Consider the following 23,911-nt stretch of genomic DNA (forward strand, 5'->3'; position numbering starts at 1 on the left):
AAATAAAACTGTTATTTTTCATTTAAATATATCCAAAGGAATACAGTCTTATATATTCCATTATCTATTTAAAATATATAAAAACAAATGCTTTTTTAATGGAAATATTGTAATATTCATTTATCTCCTTGTATTTATATTTTCATTCCACTCTTATTGATGGTTTTATACTAATCTAATGCATTTAATGCTTGAAAGACTTTTATTGATCAAGCATTATACTTCTGTGCAACAAAACCATGTGTGTGAGGTGACATTAATATTTTTATTCTCTGTAATTAAGTTTCCGAGTGTTAAAAATTTGTTAAGATTATAACTGGCATACAGGTGATCTAACAATAGATATGTGTATTAAATTTTGATTATTAACATAAAAACAATATTATTGGAAATAAATCATTTAATGAAATGGGGATTTTTTTTTCTCCTCCTGATTCATGTATATCTAGACATATGTTAGTTATGGGTAGAAGGTAATTCTTAGGATCAGTTTTATTCCTATTTCTTAAACTTACCTATGTATGTGCTACAAAACCTTATTCATGCCAATAAATAGATGGGACTGGAGAGAATTTTGTTGTAGTAATATCACTTAATTCTTTGAACTCTTTCCAAGTTATGTGCCAAAAATCATATAGAGATATATCATGAACATTTATTTTGAATGACTTGCCAAATGACAACTCAGTTACTTCGTCCTTCAAAAATGTTGAAAGCAAAGAATTAGAAACCACCTGAATGGCAAAATGCTTTGTTACCCAGTTGAGAGTCACAGTTTTTTTAATTTCTGAGAAGTATCCAAGAGTCTTGACCAAGACTTATTATATATATATTATATATTACCAAATAGCCACTAATATCTTTTACTCTCATCAGCATTTTGTTTAACCTGATATACTCAGAAAGTATTGGGAAAATTGAAACACTAATTTCAATACATCTTTTACAGTATGGACTTTTTAAATAGAAAATATCTTTATCTTATGCTTTTGTCACAACCTGGAAGTTGCAGATTTAGCTCATTCACGTAAAGTACTTGCCATATACCCTTATTGGCCTAAATATTCCTTTTTATCGTCTTTCATCCAAAGACTTGCCAGTTCAAAACGTGTTAATATTTCTTTTTTGAATATTATTAAAAAATGAGAAATAATTTATAGATGGTGATTAATGAAAGTCCTCATGTCAAGATTAAAATGGTACAGATAGGGGCGCCTGAGTGGCTCAGTTGGTTAGGCGACTGCCTTCGGCTCAGGTCATGATCCTGGAGTCCCGGGATCGAGTCCCGCATCAGGCTCCCTGCTCAGCAGGGAGTCTTCTTCACCTTCTGACCCTCTCCCCTCTCATGCTCTCTCTATCTCATTCTCTCTCTCAAATAAATAAATAAAATCTTTAAAAAAAAATGGTACAGATAATTAAATTGACTTATCCATTTAAAAGATAAACTATAAAACAGGATACTGGTATCGCATTCATTTATTATACAGGAATATAATATATACCTGAAATTATAAGTTTTTATGAAGTAAGGAGTTTGAAAGAAAGCATGATATTACTTGGGTAAGAATGTATGTATGCATGTATTAAATTCCGGTGTTGAGCTTTTAGAAATAATTAGGTAAGAAATATATGTAAATGATAAATCCATTAATTTTGTCAGGCATAATGATCAAACTTTCTACATAGTGAAAGGTAAGAATACATATTGCTAAAAATGAATTGATTTGGTGGATAATAATTTTACCCTTGAGACAAAGAGTGGAAAATATCTATTTTATAAAATAGAATAATAGGATTAACTGTAATTAGAATAGATTATAAATTTGATAAAATTATATAATACTTTATTAAAAGATATCCAGCATATCCAGAAATATTTAGTAATTTGGGGAAGTATTCAGTGTATACTTAAAACAATCAATATCAATAACCATTTACTTCAAACCATGTTTGAAGATTTCTTTTTTTCTAGTAGACATATCCTAACTATTGAGAGTAACTGAAAAGGTATGCTTCTCATTAAATAGATGAGAGGAAGAAAATGCATTTTCAGTGTGTGGTTCTTTTGCCTTTTGTTGGTGTGTCCCTCAAGACTGAGGCCAGCTCCCACTGATTCACTCTATACCTTGTCTGAATTATGAGCCAAAAGACCCTCATTCTAGTGCCACACTTGTAAAAGCATTATGTGAAACACAGAGCAAGGGAAGCCTTATCAGATCCAATAGAATCCCAAAAGTTTTCTACCTTGGGACGGTGCATTTTGGTAAAATTCAGGATAGGTAATTTGATGTCTTTCTTTTATAAAATAGAAGGTCTGGTCTAAAAGGAGAGAAAAAGTGGATAATCTGCATGAGGGGATTAGTCTTTAGAGAACCACACCAGGTCGTAGTAGATCAATTTTAGGAAACAGAGAAATAGAAGGTAAATATCTGGAAATTGATTCCCTTAAAACTATTCATGTATTTTGTTCTCCTTGTACAAATACTTACCTGCATCTGTCAGTCTTAGGGCTTTAAGAGCAAGTGTTCTAGGAGACTGGAAACGGAGTTGCTAGTTTGTTTCTCTCTCTTTCCCTCCCTCCCTTTCTCTCTCCCTCCCTCCCTTTCTCTCTCCCTCCCTCCCTCCCTCCCTCCCTTTCTTTCTTTCTTTCTTTCTTTCTTTCAATATTTTATTTATTTATTTGAGAGACAGTTGCTAGCTTCTTAAGAATTGGTTAGAAATTAGCACAGTGTTACTTTTTGCCACATTCTGTTGGTCAAAGCAGAAACAAGGAGGGGACATAGACCCCATTTTCTAAGCTTCTGTGGCCAACTTTAATCTGCCTCAGCTACTATTTACCAAACAATCTGTTAGGTCACTGTAGTAAAATCATGCACAAAACGGACATGACAGTTTGCCTGTTGAAGCATATGGTCTCATGGAGGAGATAAACCCTAAACAAGCAATTATAACACCATGTGACAAGCCCTGTGATAGGAGAGTACAGAGTACTCTGTATACCTCAGAGGAGGTGTCCCTAACCCAGACGGAACTGGAATTGAGGGACAACTCCCAAAGGAAGTAACCCGCAAACTCTATTATGTTGAGTTAATGCTGTTTAATTTTGTCCTTTAATTTTCTGGAAGTCTTATTGAGTGGTGATAATACAGCTTTGGCTTTTTGAAAGCATATTTCTCACTTACACTTAATGGAAACCAGTGACACATTTCCAGTGATAGTATAAATTTGAATTTGTGGAAGGATGGTCTAAATCTGAGGGAAAATGGGCAGGGTTTGGTTCTTGGAGTAAAATTGGAGAGAACTTGTTTCTTAGGACCCAGCAGTGGCAACCTCCCGTGGAAAATTCTTTGGAAAAGTGGCTTCATATTAAAGGAATTTACTTGAACTGTATTTGGTAGTATACCAAGTCTGCTCATGTGGATTATACTTTTCTGTTGATGAATTTTCTTTCTCTGAAAATGAAAAAAGACTACCTAGGGACAATGCCTGTACACAGCAGTATTTTTCTTTTAGGTTAATAAAGACCTGTCCCTGAAATTCTTAGCATATGCCCATGGGTCTCTCAGTTTTCTTTAATATTAGAAAAGGAAACGAGACTAATTGGTTAAATGCTTTGATCACTAATTTTGGGTTTAGATAAAATAGCCTGCAAGAATACTTCCAAAGTAAAGATTAGCAAAAGGAAAGGCTTCTGGATAAAGGCCCAGAGTTAAAGCTGTGGGATTTACTTTATTTGCTATTTGAAAGGAACCCCAAAACAAAGCTTCAACTAAGAAGTTGTTGCTATCCAAGAATGCTGTTTATCAGAGAAATGAGAATGAAAGAATTAAACTCTAGTCCATTTATAGCAACAACAGTATGATTAATAGAGGTTGTTACATTAATATAGAGATTCCCTAAAGATTTTGGACTTGGGATAATGAGCTTGAGTGGGTAAATTTCATGTAAACACTGGGGCAAATCTTAATGGTCTGAATAAAGTGTTATATGTATAGAAGCAGTTGAATTCTCCCATCTCCTTGTTTTCATTCCTGCTACTTGTCCTCAGTGCTTTGACTTCTTGCATGAAATCAGTGGCATAACTGTAGTGCCATCGTCCAGTGTCTCTATTATTTCCGTTCTTGGATCCCACTGCAGTAGTCAGTTTATTCTGGCCCTGGATAGGACTCTCATTCCATAGACATCAAGTAACTGGAGGATTTTTTTTTTTTTGGAAGGATTTTTTTCCCTTGCATTGCCAATAAATACTTGATAGGATATATGTATTTTCCCTTAAAAGTGAGAAGAAAGTGCTTTTTCCCCTTTACTTCTTTATAGTTTGGGAAGGAGACTTGAGATACCAGCCTAGATGAGAGACTAGGTAATTATTCTGTTCTAATAGAATTTGCTAATTCAGACAGGGTCAGTAAGAGGGATGCTTGGCAAGTGATTGGTGCCAATGCAATTATGTTTGCATATAGGAGTTTACCATTCTATGACCTTTTCTCCATGTTTCTCTGTTCTCATTTTAACTTCTTCTTAGCTCTGGGTATTTTTAATTTTCCCATTGTAGTGTCATATTCAAAGAATTGTAGTCTGTCCAGCAGATATTTCTGGTGTCTTTGGGTCTGCTGTCTCGACTACAAGGGAGTTTAGAAGAAGCAAGTATCCCCTAAGGGACTGAACACAAGGTAGGTTAGGGTGACTGGTTTTGTGCCTTGCAGAGTTAAATTGTAAAATTTGTTGTGCCTTTTCTGCTCATCATATAGTATCTTGGAATAATAGTAGGACAGACTGAGAAAAACCTGGCTATATTAGCTACTTTATTTCCTTAACCTCCAATATCACAGAAAATCTTTAACACTTCTACAATCTTCCTAAACTTACCCCATTTGATATTGAAGAGCTTCTACAAATGCAAGCTTGAATGACTTGTGTTTTATCTAAGTTTTTATTCTTTTTTTTAAGATTTATTTGAGAGAGAGGGAGTGTGCACACAAGTGGGGCAAAGGGCAGAGGAAGAGAATATCTAAGCAGGCTCCTGCTGAGCGCGGAGCCCTACACGGGTCTCAATCTCAGGAGCTATGAGATCAGGACCTGAGACGAAACCAAGAGTTGGATGCTTAACTGACTGAGCCACCCAGGCTCCCCCATCTAAGTTTTTATTCTTGATTGAGGTTTTAAAAATAATGATTCATACTTTTTAAATAATCTTATAAATATTTAAAAGCTGTTACATTTTGGGGCACCTGGGTGGCTCAGTCGTTAGGTGTCTGCCTTCAGCTCAGGTCATGATCCCAGGGCTCGGCAGGAAGCCTGCTTCTCCCTCTCTCACTCCCCCTGCTTGTGTTCCTCTCTCACTGTCTCTCTCTCTGTCAAATAAATAAAATCTTAAAAAAAAACTTACATTTTTCCTTTATGTCTCCTCCGCTCCATTCTTTTAAAACTCATCCTTTAATGGTTTCCTTTTAAAACATTGCATTCTCTTTGCTGTTCTTTGAAGACCCTTTAAAAAATTACCTATAATCAGTTTAAATTTTATTGTACCTAAGTTGATTTGATTGAAAATATATAGGACTTTGATTTAATAACTGCCAGGCTTTGACTTGAGAAAGAGCTTATTCCTTCCTCTAATGTAACTTAGAGTAAAATCCATCGTGTGTGCAGTACTGGGGATATGAACTCCAGCAGCTGGGGGATCTTGGGGCCCATCTTAGAAATCTGTCCACCACACTGATTTTCCCTCCTCAGGAGGATTAAGACTAGAAATAGAACTTTAAGCATTGTCTACAATAAAAACAAATTCACAGGATTATCATTGCAGAGCAAACTCAACTAGTTACACCAAGAAAAATATCACTCATTTTAGTAATATTAGGATGTTATGTGATGATAAAAAATAAGATGCTTGCTTTTGGATGTAGGGGACTAGAGGAAATGGGAAATCTACCTTTCTCTTTTGGCCTTAATTAAAAAGTTTCTTTACTTCTATAATAGAATTGGTATTCATTCAGTCCCAAGGATGTCACCATCCATTGCCCCCCACACCTTCTCCTGAGTCCCTCTCCATGGATAGCCTTTGTTTTATCATAGTTTTATTTCTGAGTAAGCAAGACTGAAGCCTGAACCACTTTAAAGCTAGCATGATCTTATAATTCATGATTCTTCCTTAGACCTAGCAGCTCTGGTTCTCTCATTATTTCTCAAGTCCTTTGCTCTCATGAAGATCTGTTGCTCCTGTATTAACAGAGATCTTACACTGCTCATCTCTTGGCCTCTGCGTGTTCCATGTCCTAGAGCTGGGCATTGCTATACTTTCCCAGGGACTTTTCCCCTAAATTTTGAGTTCTTCTATCTGTTTCTTGGTCTTGACATTTTCAGAAGACCCCCGAAAGTATATACATTGACCACATAGCTCCCGAGTGTTCTGCATTCCAGTTTTTTGTTTGTTTGGTTTCTTTTGCTCTAGTGCTTTACCCAAAATTGGGTCAGCTAGTACCATAATCACATCTGAATGACCTTCTTTTCTCCTTACCTATATTCTTTCTACAAACTCCCTATTTCCTTCTTTTCTTTTGGTAAGAAAAGCAGAATTCCTGATTTTGAGAGTTCATGATCTTGTAGGATAGACATATAATGAAGTGAAAAACTATATGACAAATATGATAAATGTTGTAATAGAGAAAAACAGTGAGGTTCTATGGGATTGCAGAGAGATTCCAACTCAGCTTGAATGTGGGTCAGGAAATAGTTCCAAGAGGAGGTAACACTTGAACTATCTCTGATAAGCAGCTAGGAGCTAGCCTGGTCATGAAGAGGAACTGGAGGTATTGGAGAGATGCCTAAAAGAATCCCTAAAAGATCATCCAGAGTTGGAAACTAGATAGTTCTCAGGCTGATTTAGTTGGTCAAATGCCAAAAGCAAGGATGGGACCAAAAAGGGAGATAGATCAGACATTCAGCTGGAGCTGAGGCAAAGGGGACTTCGAAAATTACTCCAAGGACGGGAACAAAGCAGAGTCCCTAGGCCTTCAACTGTGCAGTAGAGTGAAAAAGAACTTTTTTGAGCCTGGAGAATGCCAGCATTTAATGAAGAGGACTGAGTAGCCAGAGGGTGATAGCATGAGGGTAAACTAGACCAGAGGACAATGATAGGGACACTCTATTTATTCACCAATGAATAATGGAAGGACGTTTATTGGTGGATAGCTAGGAGCTGGAAGTTTCTTTCCTAATGAGTTAAGGAAAAAAGGGTGCTAATCTGATGATAGTGTAGAGGGGTGGGAATGGGCAAGGGGAAATATGAAGTAGATTTAATGGGTAATCTAAGAATAGCCAGTAGAAGATTCTTAAGAAAGTCATGTTGAGTTGTGAGGACCTAGCTAACGCTGGAGAGACTGAGAGGTTTTTTTTGTTTTGTTTTTTTTAATCTTAGAATTCCAGTATAGTTAACATACAGTGTTGTATTAGTTTTAGGTGCACAATATAGTGATTCAACAGTTCTCTACATTACTCAGTGCTTACCGTGATAAGTATACTCTTATGAGTGAGTATCACTCATTCACCCATCCCCCCACCCACCTCCCCTCTGGTAACCCTCAGTTTGTTCTCTACAGTTAAGAGTCTGTCTCTTGGTTTGTCTCTCTCATTTTTTCCCTTTGCTCATTTGTTTTACTTCTTAAATTCCACATATGAGTGAAATCATATGGTATTTGTCTTTCTCTGACTGACTTATTTCACTTAGCATTATACTCTTTAGCTCCATCCATGTCATTGCAAATGACAAGATTTCATTCTTTTTATGGCTGAATAATACTCCACTTTATATATATACCACATCCTTTTTATCTATATTGATGGGAGACAATGAGATTTTAATGGATCAAACACACCTGATTGAATGGGCTTTTCTTTTTTTTTTAAAAAAAATTATTTATTCATGAGAGACAGAGAGGCAGAGGCAAAGGGAGAAGCAGGTTCCCTGCAGAGCAGGGAGCCCAATGCGGGACTCGATCCCAGGACCCTGGGATGATGACCTGAGCTGAAGGCAGACACTCAACCAACTGAGCCACCCAGGCGCTCTGAATGGCTTTTTCAAGCATCATTCTCCAGTAGGGCCTGAGGAAAAGAGAAGGCAAATGGATTGATTTAGATTTGGAGGTTTTCAGAAAGGGTGTAATGGAAAGAGAGGAAGGCAAGGGAGTTAAGAATAGTTGGCAGAATGGATAAAATTTAGCTGAATAAAGAAGGAAATTCAGTCAGGACTGACTGATAATTGAAGAGGAAAAAATAAAAGCAGATGTCAAAAGACAGACGTTAACGAGGTCAAAGTGTAGTTACAGCAGAAGTATGATACTTGGCAAAGTATAAGGTGGGATATTAGATCCTTGTATCACAGAGTATATAGAAAAGTAATTGATGAGGCAGGACTCTGTATGCTTAAAAGAAATGTAAGAAATCTAGAAGGAGACAAATCACTTGTTTCACTGTATATAAATAGGAAACAACACTAAACAAAAGTGAAAGATAAAAAAATTAGGAAAATAATTTCCACAAGTATGATGAGCTGAGGACATGGAAATATTTCCAAGCTAAAAATCCTTAATCTGTAAAGATGTGCTTGAGGTTGGTATTTTTCTAGCAGCAGAGAATAATTATAGCTTCTTTTTACACAGCCAGGGCCATTTTCTCGTGTTCCTTAGAGGTGACAGCAGCAGTCTGGCTGTACCCTCCCTCTGCTTCATGGTGCTTCAGTCCTCAGTGCAAAGGATGGGGACCTGGCCAGGAGTGTTGGAGCTTGGGCAGGGTTAAGAACACCCACATAGAAGGACGGCTTGACTCAGGGTGTGAGAGCCTCGCAAGGTGAAGGGGGAGGAAATTTGTAGGAGGATGGTCCAGTGCTGGGTGTCAGAGCCCCAGTGCATGGAGAGGACATCTGTGTAGGAGGGCTGCCTGCTTCAGAGATTGGAGACTTAGTGAAGTGAGCAGGGTGTCTCTGTCCCTCCCCCCCGGGGAGGGGACAAGATTGGTTTCATGCAAGAGGATTGGTCAAATAAGTAAATATATTAAGCATAATGGGAACTAGGTTTCTCACTATAGGAGAAAGTTGTTAAAAGTGTGAAAACTGAAGGAAGAACACTAGAATGAACCTTCTGGTGTTGAATTGGGATTGAGGGTATTAGTGTGAACATATGGTTTTCAGTGTATAGATAGATAAGATGGGTAGCTATAGAAATATATGTGTGTGTATATGTATATATGTATATACATATATTCTTTTTCTGCCCATTGAGTTGCCCTGGGAGCAGCAATACCCAGTAACAATGAACACACCTGACACTCAAATCTATATACTATTTCCATCAAAAGGAACCAGAGCTCCTTAGAGAAATTGCTGATTCCAGGGCTGCACCGGGATAATTAAAGGTGAGTTTGGGACATCTTGTACCAGTAAGTAAGCAAGTGCTCAAAGAATGAGGGGGATGTGTCAAAAGGACACAGCAGCCAGCTTGAAGGGGTTCCTACTGGCCACATCTGGGACATTTTGAGCATCAAATAAATATTTGCTATGGATTAAAATGGATTGAATAAAATAATAAATAGGAGGCCACACTGATATGAATAAATACATGAATAAATTGAAAGTTGGACAGAGAAACAGGGAGGTTTGAAGCATCATCCCATAAAATGCTTGGTAATTACAAAGGGAAAAAAGAGGAACTTTGCCGTGAAGAAGCCTGGAAGACACCACCTTAATCAAGTGATCACAGTGAACTTCACCAGTAACGGGACAAACCAGGAACACTACCACCTAATAGGGTGCAATGAGAGGAAGTGGCATCACTTCTGTGAGATTCCTACAGCAGATGCATAATCTGAATCTAGTCCTGAGGAAATACCACACAAACCCAAATTGAGGTACATTCTATAAAACACTGACTTGTCACTTTAAAAGTATGAAGGTCATGGAAAGACTGAGGAAGTATTCCACATAGAAGAGGACCAAGTAAACATGACAACTAAACACAACATGGGATTTTGAGCTGGACTTTTGTTACGCAGGACATCTTCGAGACAGACGGTGTAATGTGAATGCTGTCTGAGCATCAGATGCTAGTAATGTATCAATATGAATTTTCTGATTCTAATTATGTAAAAGAATGTTTTGTTTGTAGGAAATGCCCTAAATTGGTAGTGATGAGACATCATGTTGGCTACTTGACTCTCAAATAGTTCAGGAAAAAACAATTCTTCTTAATATACTTAGAAGAATTTGGGGCACCTGGGTGGCTCAGTTGTCTAAGTGTCTTTTATTTCAGCTCAGGTCATGATCTCAGGGTAGTGGATCGAGCCCTGCATCGGGCTCTGCACTGAGCATGGAGCCTGCTTAAGATTCTCTCTGTCCCTCTTTGCCCCTCCCCCCGCTTGCATCTGTTCTCTTTTTCTCTCTTTCTCAAAAAAAAAAAAAAAAATACACACACACACACACATAGACACACACTTAGAAGAAGAAGAATTCTAAGCATTTACTGCAGGAAGATAATATTGATCATGCCTTCTTAACACTGTCCTTCCTTCCTTGACTTCTTTTGGCTTTAGAAACACTGGTTGTCCTGTTAGATTGTTTTGTTTCTCTCTTTCTCTCTCTCTCTTTTTCTCTTTCTTTCTTTCTTTCCTCCATCCCCCCTCCCTTTCCCTCCCTTCCTTCCTTCTTTTTAGGACTCTTCAAATCATCCTATTCTTTTATATGGGTAGTAGTTTGTAATGTTTTCCCCTTGGCCTTTGCTTCTTTCTCCTTTGGCAACCTAGTCTACTCCTTTCAACTGTTAGGCATATGCCTCCTAACTCTGCATGTTTATCCAAAGTATCTCCTGATTAGACCTAAATATTACCTTAACTTAGCTTTTTTTTTTTTTTTTTAGCACTTCTTTCCCCAACAGCTCAGATTTGCTGATATAACTCAACTTTGAGCTGACTCCCAGGAGTCACTAATGCATACTTACATTTTGTGAAAAATACGGGGTCTAATTTTCTTATTTCAAAAGATCGTAAAATGAGCTTCTGTATGGAAGAGAGGATTCTTAGAAAATTGTAGAGTGGTTGCCTCCTTCACTGGGTCAGGAGCAGGGTCATGAACTAATTTCCAGAAGAAAATATAAGTCTAGTTATAATAGTTGCATGGTAGAAAATTAATTCTATTTTGATATGAAATAAACTTCATTAGGGATGTTATCTGAGACACCATGAAGAAGTAATATTATCTCATCTTACAAATCTGTTTTGAGAGTGCAATGTATACAATGTTAGAGGTTATGAGAAAAGTTTGAACTATGTACATGAGAAAATGATTCATATTTTAAAATTATCTTAGTTCTGACATGAAATAGACACAAAAGCATGAGTATTTTTAATTGGCATGTTTAAAATACTTTGAATAAAAATTAAATATTCTAAACAAATTGACTAACAAGAACATGGATGGAGAAAAGTGTTTATTGAAATTCCATTCATTTAAAAATATCATTGATAAATAATCTGGTCTGAAGTTTTCATCTTATAACTGTAACTCTGTGTATATGTTGAGGATTACTGTTTCATATTCAGCTCTATACCAGCAAGTATGAGTCCTGTCCTGCTGACTTTTGGGTATCTCATTAGGTTTCTGATCAAGGAGACAGTCCATGAAGTTTTTTTTTTTATTTTATTATGTTAATCACCATATATTACATCATTAGTTTTTGATGTAGTGTTCCATGATTCATTGTTTGTGCATAACACCCAGTGCTCCATGCAGTACGTGCCCTCTTTAATACCCATCACCGGGCTAACCCATCCCCCCGTCCCCCTCCCCTCTAGAACCCTCAGTTTGTTTCTCAGAGTCCATCGTCTCTCATGGTTCACCTCCCCCTCTGATTTCCCCCCCTTCATTTTTCCCTTCCTACTATCTTCTTTTTTTTTTTTAACATATAATGTATTATTTGTTTCAGAGGTACAGATCTGTGATTCATCAGTCTCACACAATTCACAGCGCTCACCATAGCACATACCCTCCCCAATGTCTATCACCCAGCCACCCCATCCCTCCCTCCACCACTCCAGCAACACTCAGTTTGTTTCCTGAGATTAAGAATTCCTCATATCAGTGAGGCCATATGATACATGTCTTTCTCTGATTGACTTATTTTGCTTAGCATAATACCCTCTAGTTCCATCCACGTCATTGCAAATGGCAATATTTCGTTTTTTTTTTTTTTATGGCTGCATAATGTTCCATTGTATATATATATATATATACCACATCTTCTTTATCCATTCATCTGTCAATGGACATCTTGGCTCTTTCCATAGTTTGGCTATTGTGGACATTGCTGCTATAAACATTGGGGTGCACATACCCCTTCAGATCACATTCCATGAAGTTTTACAAATTATTCTCTCAAAATGCTTGACTTCAGTGGGACATTACAGATCCTTCATTTAGTGAGCTCTCTGTAAGAGTAAGCACTTTAGTGGCACCTGGGTGGCTCAGTCAGTTAAGTGTCCGACTATTGATTTTGGCTCAGGTCATGATCTCAGGGTTGTGAGATTGAGCTGATGGGCATGGAGCCTGCTTATGATTCTCTTTCTCTCATTTTGCCTCTGCCCCTCTCCCACTATCTCTCTCTCTAAAAAAAAAAAAAAAAAAGAATAAGCACATTAGCCACAAATCTCTGCTCAGTGCAAGAGATTACAGGTGACCAAATGGCTCTTATATTTAACTGATGTAAATTTTAATATCATTCATTGTCCCCCTCATTAAAAAAGAAAATGATACTATTTCCTGAGACTAGTGATGCTTGAAAAACCTTGGCTAACTAACAGTTTCCCAAGAAATATTATTTAATGGTATATTGCCAAGAACATTTTAGATAATTCAACAAAACTGCCTTCTTCAAAAAGTCCAAATACATTTCATTTTAATTTTAGAATAATTTATTGAGTTCTTATTGGTTGCATAGTTGGATATGACAGGGATCCAAAAAAATATGTAACTTATACATATTATTATCATTTTGGAGAAACTAAATAAATTCATATAAGAAAACCCAGGAAAAGATATAATTTAGTGCCAACTTGGTAAATTAATATTTTTGTTGAGTCAGAAAGTCATTAGTAATCTGCCTGTAGCACTTACTATCATAATGAAATTTTTGGTTACTTAAGTCAATGTAAGTCTGGGTTTATTTCATGTTTTCTGTACATTTAAAAAAATTTATAGAAGCCTTATTTTTTCAGTACTGAAGTCAGCACATATTGTTGGACACAAACTATGTACCAGCACAGTTACAGGCATTGGGGGTTCTTAATATTGTGAAGATGATCAAAATGTTAAGGTGAAGGTACTTTAATAGTTGTTATCAAAAAAGATCTGTCTAAAGAACCAAGCTATGAGTTTGGGCCTGAATGATGAGAGGAGTTAACTAGTTGGCTAAATTTATAGTTTGAGACTCAAGGAAGTGGTCGAGGTTGAAGATAGAAATTTGAGAGTCGTCATCATGAACATGATATTTGAAGCCATGTCAAACACAGTTGAGAAGTGAAGGAAGATGAGAGTTGACCTTTGCCTTTAGCAGATATGAGTCATCACTGACTTTGGAAAGAGTTGTTTCTGTAGAGCAGTGAAGGAGAAAAGCCTTATTAAGAGATTGAAGAGAGAATGGGAGGTAAGAAAATAGACACAATAAGAAAACATAAGTCTTTGAGGGGTTTTGCTATGAAGAGAGAAGAGTAGGGGACAAAATCCAGTTTTTATAAGAGATGGATAATATCAGGGCAGGTTGTTATGCCAATAAGAATAATCCAGTAGAGAAAGTGACGTTGTAGCAGAGAGATGGGTAATTGTAGGAGTGAAGCCTTTGAAAAGCTGACCTGGAATAGAATCTAGAGCACATGTGAGACAATGGCCTTGAAAATAGGAAATTTCTTCCATTAATATGAGGGAAGGCAGAAATGCAGAGGCAACACAATGGAGAAAAGGTAGTCTTTTCAGTAAATGGTGCTGGAACAACCGGACACCCACATACAAAAAGGTGAATCTAGGCAGACTTTATATCTCTCATAAAAATCAACTCAAAATGGATTACAAACAGAGCGTGAGAGGGAGATGGGTGTAGGAGGTGAGGAGAAATGAGAAAGTGTGAAATGGTTTCTCAGAGACTGCTAAGTCTAAGTTGCTACGAAATCATAGTGGTAAACTTTGCAAAAGAAGAATACCAATGTGGGGGTGCATGACTGGCTTAGTTGGAAACGTGTCCAGCTCTTGATATCCTGAGCTCAAGCCCCATGTTGGGTGTAGAGATTACTTAAATAAATAAACTTAAAAAAAAAAAAAAAGGAGAGCCAATTTGAGATTTCTGGCCATAAATAGGAAGTGAATCTTACCATTGCTTTGTAATTTTTCCGTAACAGTACTTTCACCAACCATTAGCAGGTGGGATGCCTATTACCTATATTGTGGTCTTGAAATACCATTTTCTACTAAAACAAACTAGGACTTCTTAGAGAAATGGCTCATTTCAGGCCTGAGGCAGACATTTTCGAGACAACCAGGAACACTTTGTCATAACAGAGAACAAGGAAGCTGTCAAAAACTATCATCATAGAGTGCCCCAGTGGCTCAGTTGGTTAAGCGTCTGACTCTTCATCTCAGCTCAGGTCTTGATCTCAGGGTCATGAATTCAAGCCCTGCATTGGGCAAACCAAAAAACTGTAGTCATGTCAAAAGGATTCCGAGGCCAACATGAAGAGTCTTACACTGGCTAAGTATGGGACAGTTTGAATTCAATAAAGAAAATAACTGCAGTGGATTAAAACACATCAAATATGTTTAAATCCATGAGTTCATATTGATCCAAAACATAGACACACATAACACATATACAATACACGCATGTGCACGTGCGCGCGCGCACGCGCACACACACACACACTTTAGTGGAGGTTCTTGAAGGATTCTAGCAAATGAGCTCCTTTTTTTTAAGATTTATTTTAGAGAGAGAGAGAGCACATGAGCAGGGGGAGGGGCAGAGGGGAATGGAGAGAGAGAATCTCAAGCAGACTCCCTGCTGAGTGTGGAGCACAGTTCAGGGCTCAGTCTCACCACCTTGAGATCATGACCTGAGCCGAAGTCAAGAGTGGGATGCGTAACCTACTGAGCTACCCGGGGTGCCCTGCAAGGGAGCTCTTTATTTCAAAAACTGGCAAAGAGAAAGAATCCAGCATTTGTATCAGCTTTATCATTGAGTAACCAAACAATAGTTATGGTGAACTTTCTCCTTAAATAATAGTTTCAGCAAATAAATGAGGAACGATTGATAGAATTAGAATATTCCCTTTTGTAACCCCTAATGAATTAATGAGTTTAGATATTAAGCATCGGCAGCATTAAAATCAAATAAAGGACAAGATACTGTAAATGAACGAATGTGAGTTCGTTCCTTGGTGAGTCAGAAACTGCACCCCGTTGAGTTGTCAGACAAAGTACTTTATTTTGGGCAAATAAAGAGATCACCAGGAATAGCTTCCAGAACCATGACTCCCCTGAGCAAGGGTGGATGGATTCCTTTTTTTCTTTTTAATTATGTTATGTTAATCACCATACATTACATCATTAGTTTTTGATGTAGTGTTCCATGATTCATTATTTGCATATAACACCCAGTGCTCCATGCAGTACGTGCCCTCCTTAATACCCATCACCAGGCTAACCCCGTCCCCCTTCCCCCCTCCCCTCTAGAACTCTCAGTTTATTTCTCAGAGTCCATAGTCTCTCATGGTTTGTCTCCTCCTCCATTACCCCTCTTCATTCTTCCCTTCCTGCTATCTTTTTTTTTAAATTTTTTTAACATATAATGTATTATTTGTTTCAGAGGCACAGTTCTGTGATTCAACAGTCTTACACAATTCACAGCGCTCACCATAGCACATACCTTCCCCACCGTCTATCACCCACCCACCCCATCCCTCCCACCCCCCACCACTCCAGCAACCCTCAGTTTATTTCCTGAGATTAAGAATTCCTCATATCAGTGAGGTCAAATGATACATGTCTTTCTCTGATTGACTTATTTTGCTCAGCATAATACTCTCCAGTTCTATCCACGTCGTTGCAAATGGCAAGACATCATTCCTTTTGATGGCTGCATAATATTCCATTGTGTGTGTGTGTGTGTGTGTGTATATATATATATATACATATATATATATATATATATATACCACATCTTCCTTATCCATTCATCTGTCGATGGACATCTTGGCTCTTTCCACAGTTTGGCTATTGTGGACATTGCTGCTATAAACATCGGAGCGCACATACCCCTTTGGATCCCTACATTTGTATCTTTGGGGTAAATAACTAGTAGTGGAATTGCTGGATTGTATGGTAGTTCTATTTTCAACTTTGTGAGGAACCTCCATACTGTTTTCTAGAGTGGCTGCACCAGCGTGCATTCCCACCAACAGTAGAGGAGGGTTCCCCTTTCGCCACATCCCCGCCAACGTCTGTCGTTTCCTGACTTGTTAATTTTAGCCATTCTCACTGGTGTGAGGTGATATCTCATTGTGGTTTTGATTTGGATTTCCCTGATGCCGAGCAATGTTGAGCACTTTTTCATATGTCTGTTGGCCATTTGGATGTCCTCTTTGGAAAAATGTCTGTTCATGTCTTCTGCCCATTTCTTGATTGGATTATTTGTTCTTTGGGTGTTGAGTTTGATAAGGTCTTTATAGATTTTGGATACTAGCCCTTTATCTGATATGTCATTTGCAAATATCTTCTCCCATTCTGTCGGTTGTCTTTTGGTTTTGTTGACTGTTTCTTTTGCCATGCAAAAGATTTTTATCTTAATGAAGTCCCAGTAGTTCATTTTCGCCCTTGCTTCCCTTGCCTTGGCGATGTTTCTAGGAAGAAGTTGCTGCGGCTGAGGTCGAAGAGGTTGCTGCCTGTGTTCTCCTTTAGCATTTTGATGGACTCCTGTCTCACATTTAGGTCTTTCAACCATTTTGAGTCTACTTTTGTGTGTGGTGTAAGGAAATGGTCCAGTTTCATTCTTCTGCATGTGGCTGTCCAATTTTCCCAACACCATTTGTTGAAGAGACTGCCTTTTTTCCATTGGACATTCTTTCGGGCTTTGTCAAAGATGAGTTGACCGTAGAGTTGAGGGTCCATTTCTGGGCTTTCTATTCTGTTCCATTGATCTATGTGTCTGTTTTTCTGCCAGTACCATACTGTCTTGATGATGACAGCTTTGTAATAGACCTGGAAGTGCGGGATTGTGATGTCACCAGCTTTGCTTTTCTTTTTCAACATTCCTCTGGCTGTTCAGGGTCTTTTCTGGTTCCATACAAATTTTAGGATTATTTGTTCCATTTCTTTGAAAAAAGTTGATGGTGTTTTGATAGGGATTGCACTGAATGTGTAGATTAGTCTAGGTAGCATTGACATTTTCACAATATTTGTTCTTCCAGTCCATGAGCATGAAACATTTTTTCATTTCTTTGTGTCTTCCTCAATTTCTTTCATGAGTATTTTATAGTTTTCTGAGTACAGATCCTTTGCCTCTTTGGTTAGATTTATTCCTAGGTATCTTATGGCTTTGGGTGCAATTATAAATGGGATCGACTCCTTAATTTCTCTTTCTTCTGTCTTGTTGTTGGTGTATAGGAATGCTACTGATTTCTGTGCATTGATTTTATATCCTGCCACTTTACTGAATTCCTGTATGACTTCTAGCAGTTTTGGGGTGGAGTCTTTTGGGTTTTCCACATAAAGTATCATATCATCTGAAAAAAGTGAGAGTTTGACTTCTTTGCCGATTTGGATGCCTTTTATTTCTTTTTGTTGTCTGATTGCTGTGGCTAGGACTTCTAATACTATGTTGAATAGCAGTGGTGATAGTGGACATCCCTGCCATGTTCGTTACCTTAGGGGGAAAGCTCTCAGTTTTTCCCCATTGAGAAAGATACTTGCTGTGGGTTTTTCATAGATGGCTTTATGATATTGAGGTATGTACCCTCTACCCCTATTCTTTGAAGAGTTTTGATCAAGAAAGGATGTTGTACTTTGTCAAATGCTTTTTCTGCATCTGTTGAGAGGATCATATGGTTCTTGTTCTTTCTTTTATTAATGTATCGTAGCACATTGATTGATTTGCGGATGTTGAACCAGCCTTGCAGCCCAGGAACAAATCCCCACTTGGTCGTGGTTAACAATCCTTTCACCAACACATCATACTGTTGGATCCTATTGGCTAGTATTTTGGTGAGAATTTTTGCATCCGTGTTCATCAAGGATATTGGTCTGTAATTCTCCTTTTTGGTGGGGTCTTTGTCTGGTTTTGGGATCAAGGTAATGCTGGCCTCATAAAACGAGTTTGGAAGTTTTCCTTCCATTTCTATTTTTTGAAACAGTTTCAGAAGAATAGGTATTAATTCTTCTTTAAATGTTTGGTAGAATTCCCCTGGGAAGCCATCTGGCCGTGGGCTCTTGTTTTTTGGGAGATTTTTGATGACTGTTTCAATTTCCTTACTGGTTATGGGTCTGTTCATGTTTTGTATTTCTTTCTGGTTCACTTTGGTAGTTTATACGTCTCTAGGAATGCATCTATTTCTTCCAGATTGTCTAATTTGTTGGCATATGGTTGCTCATAATATATTCTTATAATTGTTTGTACTTCCTTGGTGTTGGTTGTGATCTCTCCTCTTTCATTCATGATTTTATTTATTTGGGTCCTTTCTCTTTTCTTTTTGATAAGTCTGGCCAGGGGTTTATCAATCTTATTAATTCTTTCAAAGAACCAGCTCCTAGTTTCGTTGATCTGTTCTACTGTTCTTTTGGTTTCTATTTCATTGATTTCTGCTCTGATCTTTATTATTTCTCTCTCCTGCTGGGTTTTGGCTTTATTTGCTGTTCTTTCTCCAGCTCCTTTAGGTGTAGGGTTAGGTTGTGTATTTGAGACCTTTCTTGTTTCTTGAGAAAGGCTTGTCTTGCTCTATACTTTCCTCTTAGGACCGCCTTTGCTGCATCCCAAAGATTTTGAACAGTTGTGTTTTCATTTTCATTTGTTTCCATGAATTTTTTTAGTTCTTCTTTAATTTCCTGGTTGACCCATTCATTCTTTAGTAGGATGCTCTTTAGCCTCCATGTATTGGAGTTCTTTCAGACTTTCCTCTTTGACTGAGTTCTAGTATCAAAGCACTGTGGTCTGAAAATATGCAGGGAATGATCCCAATCTTTTGGTACTGGTTGAGACCTGATTTGTGACCTAGGATGTGCTCTATTCTGGAGAATGTTCCATGGGCACTAGAGAAGAATGTGTATTCATTGCTTTGGGATGGAATGTTCTGAATATATTTGTGAAGTCCATTTGATCCAGTGTGTCATTTAAAGTCTTTATTTCCTTGTTGGTCTTTTGCTTAGATGATCTGTACATTTCAGTGAGGGGGGTGGTAAAATCCCCCTCTATTATTGTATTGTTGTCGATATGTTCTTTGCTTTTGTTATTAATTGTCTTATATAATTGGCTGCTCCCATGTTAGAGGCATAGATATTTACAACTGTTAAGAACTTCTTGTTGGATAGACCCTTTAAGTAGGATATAGTGTCCTTCCTCATGTCTTATTATAGCCTTTGGTTTAAAATCTAATTTGTCTGATATAAGGATTGCTACCCCAGCTTTCTTTTGGTGTCCATTAGCATGGTAAATGGTTTTCCACCCCCTCACTTTCAATCTGGGGGTGTCTTTTGGTCTAAAATGAGTCTCTTGCAGACAGCATATCAATGGGTCTTGTTTTTTTATCCAATCTGATACCCTGTGTCTTTTGATTAGGGCCTTTAGCCCATTTGCAGTCAGGGTAAATATTGAAAGATATGAATTTAATGCCATTGTATTGCCTGTAAGGTGACTGTCACTGTATATTGTCTATGTTCCTTTCTGGTCTATGTTACTTTTAGGATCTCTCTTTGCTTAGAGGACCCCTTTCAGTGTTTCTTGTAGGGCTGGTTTCGTGTTTACAAATTCCTTTAGTTTTTGTTTGTCCTGGAAGCTTTTTATCTCTCCTTCTATTTTAAGTGACAGCCTAGCTGTGTATAGTATTCTTGGCTGCATATTTTTCTCATTTAGTGCTCTGACTATATCATGCCAGTCCTTCCTGGCCTGCCAGGTCTCTGTGGATAGGTTTGTTGCCAATCTAATATTTCTACTGGTGTAAGCTACAGATCTCTTCTCCCAAGCTGCTTTTAGGATTTTCTCTTTGTATCTGAGACTCATAAGTTTTACTATTAGATGTTGGGGTGTTGACCTATTTTTATTGATTTTGAGAGGGGTTCTCTGTGCCTCCTGGATTTTGATGCCTGTTTCCTTTCCCAAATTAGGGAAGTTCTCTGCTATAATTTGCTCCAGTATACCTTCTGCCCCCTCTTTCTTTCTTCTTCTTCTGAGATCTCAATTATTCTAATATTGTTTCATCTTATGGTATCATTTATCTCTTGAATTCTGCCCTCATGATCTAGCAGTTGTTTATCTCTCTTTTTCTCAGCTTCTTTATTTTCCATCATTTGGTCTTCTATATCACTAATTCTTTCTTCTGCCTCATTTATCCTAGCAGTTAGAGCCTCTATTTTTGATTGCCCCTCATTAATAGCCCTTTTGATTTCGACGTGGTTAGATTTTAATTCTTTTATTTCTCCAGAAAGGGTTTTTCTAATATCTTCCATGCTTTTTCCAAGCCTAGCTAGTATGTTTAAAATCATCATTCTGAATTCTAGTTCCGACATCTTACTAATGTCCATATTGATTAAGTCCCTGGCAGTCGGTCCTGCCTTTTGTTCTTTTTTTTGAGGTGAATTTTTCAATCTTGTCATTTTGTCCAAAGGAGAATAAATGAATGAGAGAACAAAATGCTAACAGGGTAACAACGTCCCCAGAAAATATACACTAAACAAATCAGAAGAGACCTGAAACCGAGGGAAAAGAAAGGAAAGAAAGAAAAAAGAAAGAAAAAGATAAAAACAAACAATAACAAAAAAGGAAAACTGAATATGATCAAATATGATCAGGCTGGTGCATAAATTAGTGCCAAACACTAGATTTGGGGCGTATTTTGGTCTGTTAGAAGAAAGTGCCTCCCAAAATTTTAAAGAAAGAAAAACCTATATATGTACAAAAATAAGGGTTAATACGATGAAGGGATGGAATATGAATGTAAAGATGAAAATTATAAAAGATTTTAAAGAAGGAATGTATAAAATAAGCTGTTTGAAAAAAGAAAGAAGAGGATTTAAAAAGAAAAAAAGGGAGAGAATGTGATCAGGCAGGAGAGTAGAACAAAGCCATACTCTAGAGATTTAGGGTATATTTTGGTCTGTTAGAAGAAAATGTATCCCAAAATTTTAAAGAGAGAACAACTTATATATATATATATATATATATATATATATATATATATATATATATATAGACACACCAAAAATAAGGTTAACTACTAAGAAGGGATAGAATATGACTCTAAAAATGAAAAATAAAAAAGATTTTTTAAAAAAAGGGATTGATAAGATGTTTGTTGAAAAAAGGAAAAGGAAAAATTTTAACAAAAAAAAAAAGAAAGTTAAAAAAAATTAACTTTGAAAGACTAAAGAATCATGGGAAAAAAGCCATGAATTCTATGTGCAGTATTCCCCTAGCGCTGGAGTTCTGCCTTACTCATTGATGGGTAAACTTGGTCTTGGCTGGCTGTTGGTGCTGATCTTCTGGGGGAGGGGCCTGTTGCCATGGTACCCAAATGTCTTTGCTGGAGGCGGAATTGCCCTGTCCTTGCCAGTCCTGGCTAAGTAATCTGCTCGGGTTTGCTCTGGGGAGCTTTTGTTCCCTGCAAGGTTTCCATACCACTTTGGAGGATGAGAGTGAAATGGCAGCCTCCCAATCTCCGCCGGAGGAGCCGAGAACTCGGGGCCCCACTCCTCAGTGAGCACCCAGAGAAAAGCAATCACTCCTATCTCCCGGTCTCTGGCCGCTCTCCGTGCTCACCTGGCCTGTGACTGAGCATTTCTATCTCTGGCACACGACCCAGTGTGGAGTCTCCAAACCCAGCAGATCCCTGCGGTGCGCTCCTGCACCGCTCCTCCCCAGGGGAGGAAGGGGAGTCTCCCCGGATCTGCCGCTTGTTGGGTCCCTGCTGGAAGAGCAGTGGCCCGACTGTGCCGCAGATCATGGTTTACAGCAACCCCGAGCTGAGAGCCCACTCCTCGGCTCCGTCTCTGCAGCCGGCTTCCCCGTTCCGATCCCTCGGAGCTCTCCCACACTCAGGCACCCCCCAGTCTTTCTGTGACCCCCAGGGTCCTGAGACCACACTGTCCCGTGAGTGTTCCACCCCCCCGCTTAGCCACTGGAGCGACGACATCCCTCAGCGGAGCCGACTTCTAAAAGTTCCAATTTTGTGCTCCACTGCTCTATCACTTGCTAGTAGCGGCTAATGGAGGACCCCTCCCCCGCCATCTATCTTCGTGAATATCACCTCAGATTCACTTCTCTGCACCTCCTACCTTCCAGAAAGTGGTCACTTTTCTGTTCAGAGAGTTGCTGCTATTCTTTTCTTTGATCTCCTGTTTAGTTCGTAGGTGTTCACAATGGTTTCCTCCCTATCCAGCTGAATTCCTGGGACCAGACGAAATTTAGGTCTTCTATTCCTCCACCACCTTGCTCCTCCCCTGGATGGATTCCTTTTATTTAGGGGTGGCGTCAATATTTAGATAGGGAAACCTTGTTTTCGTAAGTAGAGGCAGGCATAAGGTCGCACATGTGTCATTAAGGGAACATGGCTATACACATATTATGTAAATGGAGCTGAGGCTCCTCCTGGGGTAGAGATTTTAGTATTTTAATGGGGTAAAGGTAGTTGTTGATCATTTTAGAGCTCACTCCATGGTCCATATGTGTAGACCCAAGTCAGGGGTTAAGTTTAAACAAGTCTGGCTGGTCTGGGCCGGCTGGAGGTCTTGCCAGGACAGTTGTTATGGCTCAAGGGGTGGTTTTGCTTTCTGTTTGCTGAAGAGAGAAGCTGGAAAGATGAGCTTTAGGAAAAATGTGGAACAAAGATTGGTGGATACAAGCAGGTGGGCAGTAAAGGTCAGGTCTTGGGACCTAGCTGGTAATAGTACTATGTGTCTTCTGGTAACACCAGACCATGAAGTGTCTTATAAAAAATTGGATATGAATCAGATTGAGTATTTAGATTCAATTACCAATTTCTCAAGAAGTAGGGAAGAAAGATTAATTTGTTAATCTATACCATTAGGAATGTAATCAGCAAAATCCAGGTTATGGGAAACTTTAGAAGACTAATTGTAGTGTCTAGGGATGGCTTATCATTTGGATGATAGAACTATAAATTAAATGATGCCATAAAAGTCAGGACAGTTGTTACTCTGAAGAGGGAGTGGTTTTGATTGGGAGAAAGGTGGAAGGCTTCTGGAAAACTGACAAGACTCTCTCTGCTTAAATGGGTGTTATGTACAAGGGTGGTTGCCTTATAAAATTTCATTAAGCTGTACATTGGTTGTATGTGGTTCTCTGTATTTGAGTTACATTTAACAATACTAAAGTAAACTTAAATGAGATTAAGAAATTAAAATTTATTTTTAAGTTTAATTTTTAGTTCCTTGTTAGACTTTCATAGGGAATGGGAGACGGGTGTTAAAGACTTCAGTTGAGTCTAAAAAACAGAGTTGCAAACAGCAACTCAAAGAATTATAACTTGGATATTTGAACTTAAAAAAAATCAAGTACGTTTCACATGAAAGGACTGCTCAGCATTAGTCACTCACTAAAGCCATTTCTAATACAGGCTCTCATCTTCACACTGTGGAATATGTAGTAAGTGGATTATATACTGAAAA

At 38.1% G+C, this 23,911-nt stretch overlaps 1 protein-coding gene across 1 annotated transcript in view; it reads left to right on the top strand.

Annotated features, from left to right (window-relative positions):
• Positions 1–23,911, top strand: part of ME1 (malic enzyme 1) — a 192,920-nt gene that overhangs the window by 56,881 nt on the left and 112,128 nt on the right. The gene's annotated exons all lie outside the window — the stretch shown is intronic.

This window comes from Zalophus californianus, chromosome 7 (genome assembly GCF_009762305.2).
Source record: "Zalophus californianus isolate mZalCal1 chromosome 7, mZalCal1.pri.v2, whole genome shotgun sequence".
NCBI lineage: Eukaryota > Metazoa > Chordata > Mammalia > Carnivora > Otariidae > Zalophus > Zalophus californianus.